Raw genomic sequence first — 13706 nt, forward strand, 5'->3', positions numbered from 1 at the left:
TGACAGGTGTAAATTGTTCTTTGGAAACATCTGGAGACACCTCCTCTCCCTAAAAACAGCTGCAGGCACTATGTACCACTGGGAAAACAAAGCAAGCTACAGAAAAGGAGTGAGGCCTATCTGCTCCCATAACAGCCTTTAGGTTCCAATCCAGCCTTGTGACAACCAAAACACCTCATGGGCAAAGAATATTACTTAGGGGCAGGGGATTCTATGCTGCGGAATTAGAATTCCTACCTCATCCCACACCACCCGCTTCTTAGGGTCAGTTGGACAGGGTGCCACAGCAAACCAAGGGCCTCACTTGGCGGTAACGGGACAGCGCGTGGCGCTGCCCAGTTACCGCTGGGAACACTCCAACGCCACAACGTTTTTTGTGCGGTAACCCGGCAGTACCTCCTGTATAGTGAGAGCTAAGCCCACGTTGGGCTTGCCACTGCTTAGAAAAAGGAGCCTCAAATGACTGAATCAAGGGAGCAAGTCTTCTGGAGTGGAGGAGTAGCCTAGTGGTTAGTGCAGTGGATTTTCATCCTGGGGAACTGGGTTCGATTCCCACTGCAGCTCCTTGTGACTCTGGGCAAGTCACTTAACCCTCCACTGCCCCTGGTACAAAATAAGTACCTGAATATATGTAAACCGCTTTGAATGTGGTTGCAAAAACCTCAGAAAGGCGGTATATCAAGTCCCATTTTCCTTTCCCCTTTCTGCATTTCAGGAGGATGGAGGGAGGGGGGGAGAGAGAGATCCACAGTCTGCATCAGCCTTATTTTTTTGTTTTTTTTCCCAATAGAAGAGTGGGTGTGGCCAACTTTCAGGATCTAGAACCTTCTGAGAGGCATCACATTATGGCCAGCCAGTTGGTCATCATGGAGTGGCCAAGAAGAGCAACCACCCAGGATGCAAAGCTGGAGGGCACCACTTTGGAGTTAGTCTGTGAACAGCAAAGCGTCAAAAGCAACCATGGCTATTCTCTTGCAACCATGGCCCGGGGCACTATTCTGTTACCTGCAACCCTCGTCAAGGAAGCCATTTTGTCCTGCGACTGCTGTTATCAAAGCATCTTAGTCATCAATACTGCGGATACCCATGGGTTTTCCCATTGTCCCCATCCACACCTCTACTATGCCCCAAGGACTGGGTTGAGAAGCACTGAATTACTCTACTGACCAGTGTATTATGCCATAATTTAATATATTATATTGTGGTGATATTTATTTAGATTTTGCTCACACCTTTTTCAGTTGTAGATCAAGGTGAGTCACATTCAGGTACACTGGATATTTCTCTGTCCCAGGAGGGTTCACAATCTAAGTTTGTACCTGAGGCAATGGAGGGTTAAGTGACTTGCCCAACATCACAAGGAGCAGCAGTGGGATTTGAACCGGCCACCTCTGGATTGCAAGACTGGTGCTCTAACCACTAGGCCACTCCTCCACAGTACATAAGTATTGCCATAATGGGACAGACCAAAGGTCCATCAAGCCCAGCATCCTTTGTCCAACAGTGGCCAATCCAGGTCACAAATACCTGGCAAGATCCCAGAAAAGCTCAATATGTTTTATTCTGCTTATCCCAGAAATAAGCAGTGGATTTCCCCAAGTCAATTTAATAATGGTCTATCCCATCCAGGCCCTTTTTAAACCCCACTAAGCTAACCGTCTTTGCCACATTCTCTGGCAACGAATTCCAGAGTTTAATTACATGTTGAGTGAAGAAAACATTTCTCTAATTCGTATTAAATTTACTACTTTGTAGCTTCATCGCATGCCCCCTAGTCCTAGTATTTTTGGAAAGAATAAACAAACGGTTCACGTCTACCCATTCCACTCCGCTCATTATTTTAGAGACCTCTATCATATCTCCCCTCAGCCGTCTCTCCTCCAAGCTGAAGAGCCCTAGACACTTCAGCCTTTCCTGAAAGGGAAGTCGTCCCATCCCCATTATCATTTTTGTCGCCCTTCTCTGCACCTTTTCTAATTCCACTATATCTTTTTTGAGATGCGGCGACCAGGTACAGCATAATGTAAAATATCATACATATTACATTCTGTTATAATAGAATTATACACACAGTGCAGGAACGATCAGGCCCTTCGTGCGTCAACGAGAGAGAATCCAAGGAGTAGGGTAAATAAGGCTCTTCCGAAAGACCGAGGGAGAGACTGGTTCAAAAAGGCGACAGAAGTTTCATGAGGGTCCACGGACTTTGGATCTACTTTATTCATTTAAAGCTGAATGTGATCTTGGAAACTTTGCCTACCTCTGTACAACGAACATCACGAGACTCCTGATGCAGGCGTTTGGACACCGAAACACAGCAGCTGTGTCGAGTCTTTTAAGTTGTTTCAATAAAGATCACCTTTTTGAACCAGTGTCTCCCTCGGTCTTTTCGGAAGAGCCTGCTTACCCTCTTCTCATAGAATTCTAAATGCGAAATTGAAGGGGAGAGCGAAGAAAAATGATGAGAAGACACAATGGTGGACAAATGCACATTGACAGGAAATTACATCTACACAGAGACAAGATGGGAGAAAGGGAATCACAGTATGCATTTGAAGGTAGAGGTTGTTGCAGGAGAGATTCAGGCTGACGGAGGAGAGGAGATGAGAATTCATGACGCCTTTCTGATGAAGGATGTCTGGGCAAGACATGAAGATGGAGAGATTGGGGAAGACAAGTCAACTGTGACCGACCTGCCTCCATGATCCTCTCTGCAAGGAGATATGCATTTTGAACTTGTAGCCCCAACCACTACTACCGTGCAAGTCCCTCTCATTCCCTTCCCTCTCCCGATCCACTGACTTCTGTAACGTGACATCAGTGCCACAGGACCCATGAAGGACCACAGCTTAGTGGCACAGGCGTATATCAAAAAGTCTACAACTTACCCTCACAATCGAATTGACCTGCAACAGATCCCTGGGCCTAAGATCTTCCCCTCCAGCAGGGGCGTAGCCAGACAGCAGATTTTGGGTGAGCCTAGTCAAGAAGTGGGTGGGCACCAAGTGTTCTCCTCCCCTCCCCCCCCTCCCAATGCGATGAGGCCAGTATCAGCAGCTTAGGAAGCTTAGACTGCTGAAGTGGAGAGTAGTGTTTCCAGCACCATCAGGGGGAGGTCTTCAGCTGGCGGAGTTTGGAATCATGTCTTTTTATCGCCCCTAAGCTACCATTGTTTCCTTCCAAAGTTGCAATGCCTATGTTCCATTTTTACATCCCCTAACGACACCTCAATTGTTTCGCTTAACCCTGCATAATATAAACCCTAACTATCTGTAACAAATTGTATTTCCAACATTCAACTCATATTGTAAGCCACACTGAACCCGCAAAAAGGTGGGAAAATGTGGGATACAAATGCAATAAATAAATAAATAAAATAAAAATAATAATCCCCACTAGCTAGCGCTAAGTGGATGGGCCTCGGCCCACCTGTGGCTATGCCAGTTCCCTCCAGGATCCAGGGTTTAAATCCCCCCTTCCCAGGATCTTATATCCAGGATCTAGGATTTAAAATCTCTCTCCCCCACCCCCCCCCCCACAGATATTATATCTAGGATCCAGTGCCTTAGATCTCCCCCTCCAATACTCATCTCTCTCTCCCTCCAATAACTGATCCCCAGCCTTCTGATCCCAGACCTACAATCCACCCCCTGTAGAGCCCAGGGAGAAACGGAGGTCCTTCTCTCCAAGGGGCATACCCTAGCATTGTGTTTCCTAAACCTAGGCAGGCAGGGAAGGGGTTATTGGATGGTGGAGGGGTCCAGGGAGAATGGAGGAAGGGGGAAAGAATTATAGTGGCTGCTAGGAGGCTGGAGCTCCGGTTTGGACTGGTGGGAGGGGGTCAGATACAAGGACACCTTTGTTCTCTCTCTCCCTTCTTGTGTGTTCCGAAATGTTAAAAGCTCTCTCTTTTCTCAAAGCCTCTGCTTGGCTCTCAGCAAACAACAGGGAGGAAAGGAGGAGGGTGGGGGGGAGAGAGAAAAACATGTTTTGCAACTTGAAAGTTTGGGACAAGTGTGAAGGGAAGGCAATGTGACAAACTGTGTGTGTTCCTTGTTCTCTCTCCCAGGCGCAACCCCATTCTGATTCTCAGTTACTATTGATATTCCAGTCTCTCTCTCCCCCTGGATTCCTTCTCATTATCCCACAGGCTCCCTCATCATCCAGAGGCCAGGATCCCAGAACCAGTTCTAACCTGTGAACGGGGAGGGAGAGAGAGAAGTCTTACAACGCACCCAGCCAGGGGCCCAGGAAGCCAACAAAATTAAACAGCTCGAGATATCACTGCTTCTCTTCTCTGTTTCCTTTTAATGTGCATCCGCTTAAATTTGTAAGCTCTACAAGGCAGGAATAATGTTTATCTCATGCACCATTCTGGGCCCCAAGAGCCTAGTAGGAGTAATCTTTCCACAGTTATGTTGGAAATCTTTTAGTGATTTGATATTGGATATGATGTGAAATTGAAGCCAAATGCAGAGAGGGCAGGGGCTGAAAATACCCAAGACTGCAGCAAAATGCAGAGTGCATGGGTTGAAAATACCAGAGCAGACTCCAGCAAAATGCAGAGTGCACAGGTTGAAAATACCAGAGCAGACTCCAGCAAAATGCAGAGTGTAGGGGCTGAAAAAATCAGAGACTGCAGGGAAATGCAGAGTGCACAGGTTGAAAATACCAGAGCAGACTCCAGCAAAATGTAGAATGGACAGGTTGCATTTTGCTGGAGTCTGCTCTGGTATTTTCAGAGTGCACGGGTTGAAAATACCAGAGCAGACTCTAGCAAAATGCAGAGTGCACGGGTTGAAAATACCAGAGCAGACTCCAGCAAAATGCAGAGTGCACAGGTTGAAAATACCAGAGCAGACTCCAGCAAAATGCAGCGTGTGGGGGCTGAAAATATCAGAGACTCCAGCAAAATGCAGAGTGCACGGGTTGAAAATACCAGAGCAGACTGGCAAGATGCACAGAGCGCAGGGGCAGAAAATGTTTGCTGGGTGGGATAGAAGATGATGACACTGACTTTAAGCTTTCATTTCATAGTGCCTCCCCGGGTATACGCCTGTTTCTCTGCTCTCTCCTGTTTTGGCTTCTGGTGGGAGGAGAGGAACGGCAGCAAAAACTCTTAACCTTCAAAACAAAAACAACAGCCCCCTGGGTCTGCCCTCCCTCTCTTCCTGCAGACTGCCACACCCCATTGCCCTGCTCTCCTCCCTCTCTACCGCCTGCTCCAGTGCTAGTCAAGGCACGGCTGGATTGACAGCCACGCTTCGGAGGGTGGGTTGGCTCAGCAGAGTAGTCCCAACCACCCGTCTGCCTTGGAGAGGGAGGGGAGAGAAGGAGGGGGGTGTGGACCTGTCTCTCGCTGACTCAGAGAGGGGCTGGATCTGTGCTTGGGTTGGGTTTTTTTTTTTCCCTCCTACCCAAAGGCAAGTAGAGGAGGAATTGAGAAAAAGCCAGACAGACAGACTGGGGAATTATTATATCTCACGAGGCAACAGAAAACCTGCTGGAGCTCTCCATCTGCCCCCCAGCTCAAAGAGTCTCTCCCCGGCACCCAGAAGAGAAGATAGCCAGCTTGCAAGTTTCCGCCCTCACCCCAGAACCTGAAAGCCCCCCCCCCCCCCCCCGTTCTACCAGCGCTCCGTTCCCCCCCACCCAGTGCTGAGAGAGAGACGCAGGTAAATATGATTAAAACCAGCGTTCACCCTTCCCACCCTTCTTGCTCCTGGGGGGGGGGGAGTGGAGGGGATGCAACAGCAAAGAGGGGGGATCACCTCCCCACCCCTATCCCACTGCAACCCTTGCTTTCCCCATGCTTTGGCTAAGCTCTTTGTTCGATTTAAGCCCTGTGGGTTGGGAGGGGAGAGGGTTACGGAGCTGCGAAGGCCAGGGAGAGGTAGGAGAAGGGTTGGGACTGGGGGGGGGGGGGGGGACGAGACGGTTATCGACATGTCTTTGAGTGGTTGTGTGCAATCATGCACAGCATAAATGCAAGTGTAAATACAAACAGAATTTAAAAACACTCTATGCCTGGCATAGTGGGTGTGAGCGTATATATATATTTATATGTCTTTCTCCAACATAGACCATTAGATATATTTGCACCTGGAGTATTATTTTTGAAAGCAAAAAACATAGACGCACACTGTCTGTGTGTGTATTTATAAAGTGTCTCTCCACCATAGCTGCTTGCTCATGGTGTGCAAGGATAGATTACATCTGTGTTTGGTGGATTTTTTTTTATGTGGCCCCCTTAAAATCTCTTTTCTTTCCACTAATATGATAATTTGTGTGGGGGGTTGGGTTGTGTTTTTTTTTTAAACCACATGCAACCCCACATTCGATGCCTAAGCACGAATGCTGACAGCTGGGGTGTAGATTGTGGATTCTGTAAACCCTGGAGGGGAGGGTCAGGGAGTGTAAAAGGCTAGACAGAACCTGTACACATGGGGATAGGGGGTGCTGTACATGTATGCAGAGAAATGTGATTGTTGACATAAGATGCTGTTAACGTCTAGTCTGACCCTGTAAGAAACACGCCTGTGGGGGCTGCGAGAGAATTATTCAGTATTCTGTTCTACAGTGCAGATGCCAAGAGAAACGTGCCGATTGACGCTTGTGATAGAATAATCCAATATTCTGGCCTACAGCGTGAGCAATGTGAAAAACGAGTTGATTGGTGCTTTTGTTAGAGTAATCTGCTGTTCTATTCTCCTGCTTGGCTGCCATGAGAAATGCACCAATTGGTGTCTGTGATAGAATAATCCACTATTTTATTCTAGAGTGCCGATTGGCGCTTGTGATTCTACGGCATGGATGCTGTGAAAAACAGCAGACTGGTGCACAGGATAGAATAACCCACCATTCTATTCTACTGTTCGGACACAGTGAGAAATTTGCCAACTGGCAAATGCGATAGAATAATCCAGTATTCTGTTCTACAGCACAAATGCCATGAGAAATGCGCAATTTGGTACTTGTGATAAAGTAATACACTCTTCTACTCTATGGAGTGGACCATGAGAAACGTGTCAATGGGTGTCCGTGATAGAATAATCCGCTCGTCTACTCTATAGAGTAGATGCCATGAGAAATGTGTTGATTGGTTCTCCTGATAGAATAATCCACTATTCTACTCTACGGAATGGATGCCATAAGAAACGTGTCAATGGATGTTCATCAAGTCTACTCTACAGAGTAGATGCCATGATATACGTGTTGATTGGTTCCCCTGAAGAATAATCCAGTATTCTACTCTACGGAATGGATGCCATAAGAAACGTGTCAATGGATGTTCATGATAGAATAATCCACTACTCTACAGAGTAGATGCCATGATATACATGTTGATTGGTTCCCCTGAAGAATAATCCACTATTCTACTCTATGGAATGGATGCCATAAGAAACGTGTCAATGGGTGTCCATGATAGAATAATCCACTAGTCTACTCTACAGAGTAGGTGCCATGAGAAACGTGTTGATTGGTTCCTATGATAGAATAATCCACTAGTCTACGGACTGGACACCCATGAAAAATGTTTTCACTGGTTCCCGTGATAGAATAACCCACTATTCTACTCCACGGAGTGGGCACCATGAGAAATGTGCCGATGGGTGCCCGTGATGGAATAATTCTCTATTCTCTTCAGTGTGGTCACCATGAGAAACGCATAAGTTGTTGCTCATAACAGAATAATCAACTGTTCTACAGCATGGAAGCCGTAATAAATGTGCCAGTTGTGCATAAGTACATAAGTATTGCCATATTGGGACAGACCGAAGGTCCATCAAGCCCAGAATCCTGTTTCCAACAGTGGCCAATCCAGATTACAAGTGCCTGGCAAGATCCCAAAACAGTACAATACATGTTATGCTGCTAAGCAGTGGATTTTCCCCAAGTCCATTTTAATAATGGTCTATGAACTTTTCCTTTAGGAATCCATCCAAACCTTTTTTTTAAACCCTGTTAAGCAAACTGCTTTTACTACATTCTCTGGCAGCGAATTCCAGAGTTTAATTACACGTTGAGTGAAGAAATATTTTCTCCAATTCATTTTAAATTTACTACTTTGTAGCTTCATTGCATGCCCCCTAGTCCTAAGGGGCATGCAGCGAAGGTTACATATATGTTGATCGTTTCAGACACTTTCCTGTGCAGAAGTGTTCTTAGGCCATCATGTCATTCTGCCTGTGTAAGCAGGTGATTATCAATTTATTTGTTCTGTGGCACCATAACATACAAAGAGAAATAGTTCCCTGCGAGATTATTCTTCAGTGCTCGACAGTTACAGTTTACATTTTATATACCGCTAGCACCAAATATTTGGTTTAAAGCAGTTTACGATAAGAATTGGAACCATACATCATAATAAAGAGAATTAGGAACTCTAAAGAAAAACCTAACCAGATAGGAAGTCCTTAAAAACAGCTCTAAATAGACCAAAACAACAAACGGAATGAGTGAGGCCAATCCTAGATTTCTGCTCACTCCCCTCCCCTCACTTTCCCACTGTTGATTTCCAGCAGAGAAGGCAGGTGCTACACTATAATGTTCCTACATCAAGATTTGGGAGGGAAGAGTGAATCACAGCCCACAAACAGTCCCAGATCTCCATTTGTGGGAATTAGCTCAAGCGTAAGGGGCAGCCCTGTGCCCTTCCCCCCCTGATTTACTCTATAGCAAGGGTTCTTTCAGATCATCAGACAAATGCTAAAATATTCCACTGTGTGTGTGATCCTGGGGGAGTCACTCTTTTCTGCCTGTTCCTCAGTTCTAAACCCCGGCTCTGTGTGTGTGTGAATCGCCTGTCTCCCTCTGCCTCAGTTCTAATCCCCTGTTCTGTCACTGAGATCTTGGGAAGATCAGTCGTTCTCCCTCTGCCCGAGTTCTAATCCCCGGCTTTGTGTGTGTGTGTATGTGACCCCGGGAGATTCACTCTATCTCCCACTGTTTCAGTTTTAATCCCCGGCTCGGTCACGGACTGCGTGTTTGAGATATTTGGGGAAAAATCACTCGGTCTCCCTCGGCCTCAGTTCTTATCCCCGGCTCTGTCGGCAATTGTGCGTATGGAGGTGGGGGGGGGGGAGTTACTTTATTTCTTTGTGCCTCAATTCTGTTCATCAACTTTGAACGTTTACATTTGTTACGGCAATCGCAGAAGGGTCCTTGGGCTAGATCTGCTAATTTAAAAACAAATTAAATGACCACCCAGGAACCCGAAAAAGGAAAGTTTGAGACCGACACCGCTGTCGGACGTTGGCTGTCTCGACCTGCTGAAAAGCAGGAGGAAAAGACGGGTCCCTACTGATGACATCGGGAGAGACTTGTCTCGTGCTGATGACATCAGAGGGAAGAAGCTGTCTCTAGCTGATGACTTCATGGATCAAGGCCAGCAGAAGACATCATCAGTTATTTTTATTACCCCCCACCTTCATCAGCTCTGTGACACTGTAACCTCTAAAATGGGCGCCTGGAGCTTGAATAACTGGGCAAACTCTAAAAAAAAAACCATTGTTTGCGGTTGGGTTTTGGCCTTTCAGCTGAGTCAGAACTAGCCTCTATTACGCTACAGCATTGTTAGGTTTATACCATGTTGTTATCAGGCAGTTTACAAAATGTAAAACAAAAGAAACTGAGAGAGAAAAAGGAATATACCAACAAAGAAGGAAAGATAAGCACAGCAAACACGGTCGTTCCTCCGGCCAGCTCCTGTAATACTGCTGTGCTATGCTATATGATTCTTATAGTCCGCTAAGCTGAAAAGAGATTCTAAGCGGATTAGAAACCATAAATCCTTCTTCAGGAGAATTTACAATTGCATATCTAATACATTGAAACTAAAAAAAAACATCTTTCTTATTAAATACATTGAAACAAAAAAAAACCCGTCTTTCTCATCAAACAAAAAAGATTTTAACGCTTTCCTGAAGGAATAACATTGTGTTATTTTCTGAATTTCTAAAGGCAGTCTGTTCCAAAGCTTAACTCCCTGATGTAAAACGGAACGATCTAGCGTGAATTTCTTCTGAACACCCTTAAAAGATGGGTAATTTAATTTCAAACAGCGTTCCGATCTACCAGATATATTCCAGATTTGCTGATTTACCAACTGGCAGTAAGCAGCGAAGAAGGAGCAGTTATTTCACGAATGCAGGCCCAGAGAGGTTTTTAATCCTGGTTTAAACGTTGTGAAGGTTTCCGTTCTGAGGGTACCTCGTCCCAAAGGGAAGGGGTAACCACACCGTGGAGGCTCTAGGGTTTTACCGTGGGACTACCAGGACGTTCTGTTCAGAAGAGCTTGTGCTGAGGAACAAGGGGTGAGTAGGCTTACCTACTCAGTCTGCCAAAGTTAGGGGTTGGGGAACGGCTGAGAACCAGGGAATGATTTCAAAACAAGAAAAAAAAAACCGCCAAGGGGGATTAAGCAATTAGGACTAAACAAAAATTAACTCGCCCAACGATGCTTTTAATAGATCAGCGGTTCTCAACTCAATTCTCAGGACACACCCAGCCAGTGATCGGGACATCTACCATGAATACACATGAAATAAATACCGCATACAGTGAAGGTAGTGCATTCAAATTTATCTCCGGCATAGTCATGGTGGGCATCCTGAAAATCTGGCTGGGCGTGTCCCGAGCACTGGGTTGAGGAGCCCTGATGATCATCTCTCTCTGTTCACTTCACATATTTGTAAGCAAGAGTCATTTGCATGGACCCATAGGAAATATATTCCCTCACCCCTTTATAAATGTTATAGTATTGGGTGAGGTCATTTTTGAGTAGTTTGCGAGTCAGGGAAGGCGGGGTTCAAATCCAGCTTCTCACACTGACGCTGCTTGTGCTCTCGGGCAAGTTACTTCACGCTATTTCAGGGATGCAGAAATTCAGGCCTGGAGTGCTGCAAACAGATCAGGTTTTCAGACTATCGCTAATGAATATGCACGAGACCTACGTACAGGGAAGGTAGAATCCGTGCAGATCTCTTTCATGCATATTCAGTAGGGATATCCTGAAAAACTTACCTCTTCGTAGCACTCAAGGCCTGAACCCCTGCTTCCCTGTTCTGTTGCCTCAGGCACAAAACTTAGATTGTAAGTCTTCTATGCGACTTACCCAAAAAGTAAATCACCTTGAACTTGGAATTAAAAAGATGTATAATCAAATCTAAATCACTGACGACTGCTTCCTAAACCTTGATCAGATAGCACTTAGCTGGCGTCTAGCTGTTTCTTAGAAAAGCAATAAACAGCTCAAAATAAAAACCAACCAAACTAAAGCACGTAATGGACATAACACAACTCTTCCGTTCTCCGATTCCCTAATGTGGCTGGGCCACACGAACTTGATCTTACCACAACGTCACCCTGTATTTGTTCACACCGGAGCCAGCAAAGGCCTCTCCGGTACTATGTAAGCCACATTGAGCCTACAAATAGGTGGGAAAATGTGGGATACAAATGTAACAAATAAATTAAACAAAAACCCAACATAAAACATTCCTCCTGACGCTGATTCAGTTACCTGTAGTGAAATTTAAGATGAAAGTTTAGCATCAAGGGGAATTAATCCCTGACGGAGCCCATCCAAACCTTTTCCCACTTAGGCTGAGTCATCCTCCTTCGAGTGCAGTGTCAGGCAGGCTCCAGGGTGATAGAGTTTTTGAAACCACATCATCTCAAGACTTTTCCAGGTAGTGAGTTTAAAAGGAAAGTGCTTACGGAGATCTCTGACCTGCGGCGATGTCGTGGCTTCCGTGCCCTGTAACTTCGAAACCTCCAAAAGGTAGCACTTGAATGTATGCCAGGGCAGTTAATAAAACATACCAGGATCTCCCTGACAGAGCTCATCAGCTTCCCAGCGTTATTACGACGGACAAAATTATCTTTAATAACTGAAGTGTTGGGTGTCCGTTCTTCAGAAACTTGACCTTCCAGAATCTTTACCTGTGTAACATGACCTGTATCCTCAAGTAAAACTTCTAATTGGGTTTTTTTTTTAATCATTCATTTTAGCTGGTTCATCTGTACAAGCTGAAATGAAAAAAATCCAGCCTGGGGGCAGGTCTAATAGCTCAAACAGAAGGCTCTTGGTTTGATCCGAGTCAAGATTTCTGTTCCCCAGGTCAGGTGAAGCTGGGGAGGCTGTGGGAACAGATTTCACAGCCTGGGAAGGGGGGGAACAGGGAATGGTGTCGCTGCTTTAGAGGTGAGATCGAGTCAGGGCTGTTGATTGCAGGGTTGAGAGAGGCTCCTCGGCATGGGTCCGTGGCTACGATGATGGGCGGCAGTGAGGAAATACAAAACGGAAAAAATCCTCAGGTAGATAAGAGCGAAGGCTCATGGTTCCAGATCTTACCCTTGGATCTGATTGAGCTGGAAGCAAAAACTTGAAGAAGAAAAAAAAAAAAAGATAATTCCAGCCTAGGCATGGTCATCTACCCCACCCCCTCCTCCACGAGTTGTGGTGTGGCAACATGCGCCTCCACTGTGACATCCTTGGTACTGTTCTTAGGCGGCAGATTAAGAAATGAATAAATCAGATCACTTAGGCCGTTTGGAGAAACACATGCCTCTTAAGTCCACCAGTAAAGCAGCAGCGCCTCCACTGTCTGCAGCGATGCTACGCTTTACCTTGACAAGTTCCCCCCCCCCCCCCCCCTAAACGCAGAGGTACATCAGCATCCAGGTGGAGTGACACCATCTCCTGCAGAACATGAGGACATCACAAGAATGCACAGCTGATAACGTTAGGGACGATTTGGAAGGGCTTCGTGGTCTCTTAACTCTTTTTCTTTTGACCATTGTGTTGGTAAAACAGCAAAATACAACTCCAGAGGGACTCCGATCTGCAAAATGCGATTCACCAAGAGTAGCTGGATGTCTGCCATCTTGGATTCTCCAGAGCATTTTTATAAGAGAATATGTGCCCTCCTCGCCTGTTGAACCTTCAAGATTCAGGGCATATCCCTTGGGATTCTGAAAGGACTAGGCCTCAGGCTTCTTCCCTACTGCCGCAAATTGAGGCCTACCCCCCAAATCCTTCAAATGTGCATTCTGCCCCATAAACCACCAGCCTGAGGCCTTGTCAGAATCCCTTCAAATGTGCATCCTACTTAGGAAGGGCAAATTTAATGTTTCTATTAATTCATTGTCTCAGCGTTTCCAGGGACTTTCTTACTCTACTTAAGCTGGTTACAGAGTCTGGCAAGAGCAGCGGGACTCGGACAGGAGTCGGTGGTCCCTTCATCCACCAGCACTAGGGTAGGAACTAGAGACGACGGGCTGTATGATTTCTTTGGTAGTTTCCAGAGCTGTATCGCGCTGCACTTGTAGGCATTCCGAAGGTAGGATTTATAACCCAGCCAGTTGTCTAAAATGCTGATATAAATCTCTAGCTCTGCCGCCAGCCCAGAACTCGGAACACATTTAATCACTGCGCTAGGACCTAAGTATGCTTGGGATGGACAGGGCAGTGGTAAAGGTAGGCGAATGGAAAAGGTCAGGAGGAGAGGAAGCCTGTATGTTACAGTAATAACGGAAGGAAGAAGCAGTGGTCCGACTGCATCAAGCTGCCGTGGAGAAGAGGCAAGATTAAACACGATCGGAAATGGGGCTGGCAGAGCTTTGCTACATTCTCGGATATTATGAGATGGTGGTAGGATGTAAAGGGGAGGTAAAGTTAGGAAGTGGCCTAGCATGGGCCT

At 46.0% G+C, this 13706-nt stretch overlaps 1 protein-coding gene across 1 annotated transcript in view; it reads left to right on the top strand.

The window, feature by feature from the left end:
- Window positions 1–5390: 5390 nt before the first annotated feature.
- Window positions 5391–13706, top strand: part of NDRG2 (NDRG family member 2) — a 47647-nt gene continuing 39331 nt past the window's right edge. Inside the window, exon 1 of the mRNA XM_030187629.1 lies at window positions 5391–5675. The gene's annotated coding sequence lies outside the window, so the exon portion shown is untranslated. The remainder of the gene's footprint in view (window positions 5676–13706) is intronic.

The sequence above is a fragment of the Microcaecilia unicolor genome, chromosome 14 (assembly GCF_901765095.1).
Source record: "Microcaecilia unicolor chromosome 14, aMicUni1.1, whole genome shotgun sequence".
In the NCBI taxonomy this organism is placed as follows: Eukaryota; Metazoa; Chordata; class Amphibia; order Gymnophiona; family Siphonopidae; genus Microcaecilia; species Microcaecilia unicolor.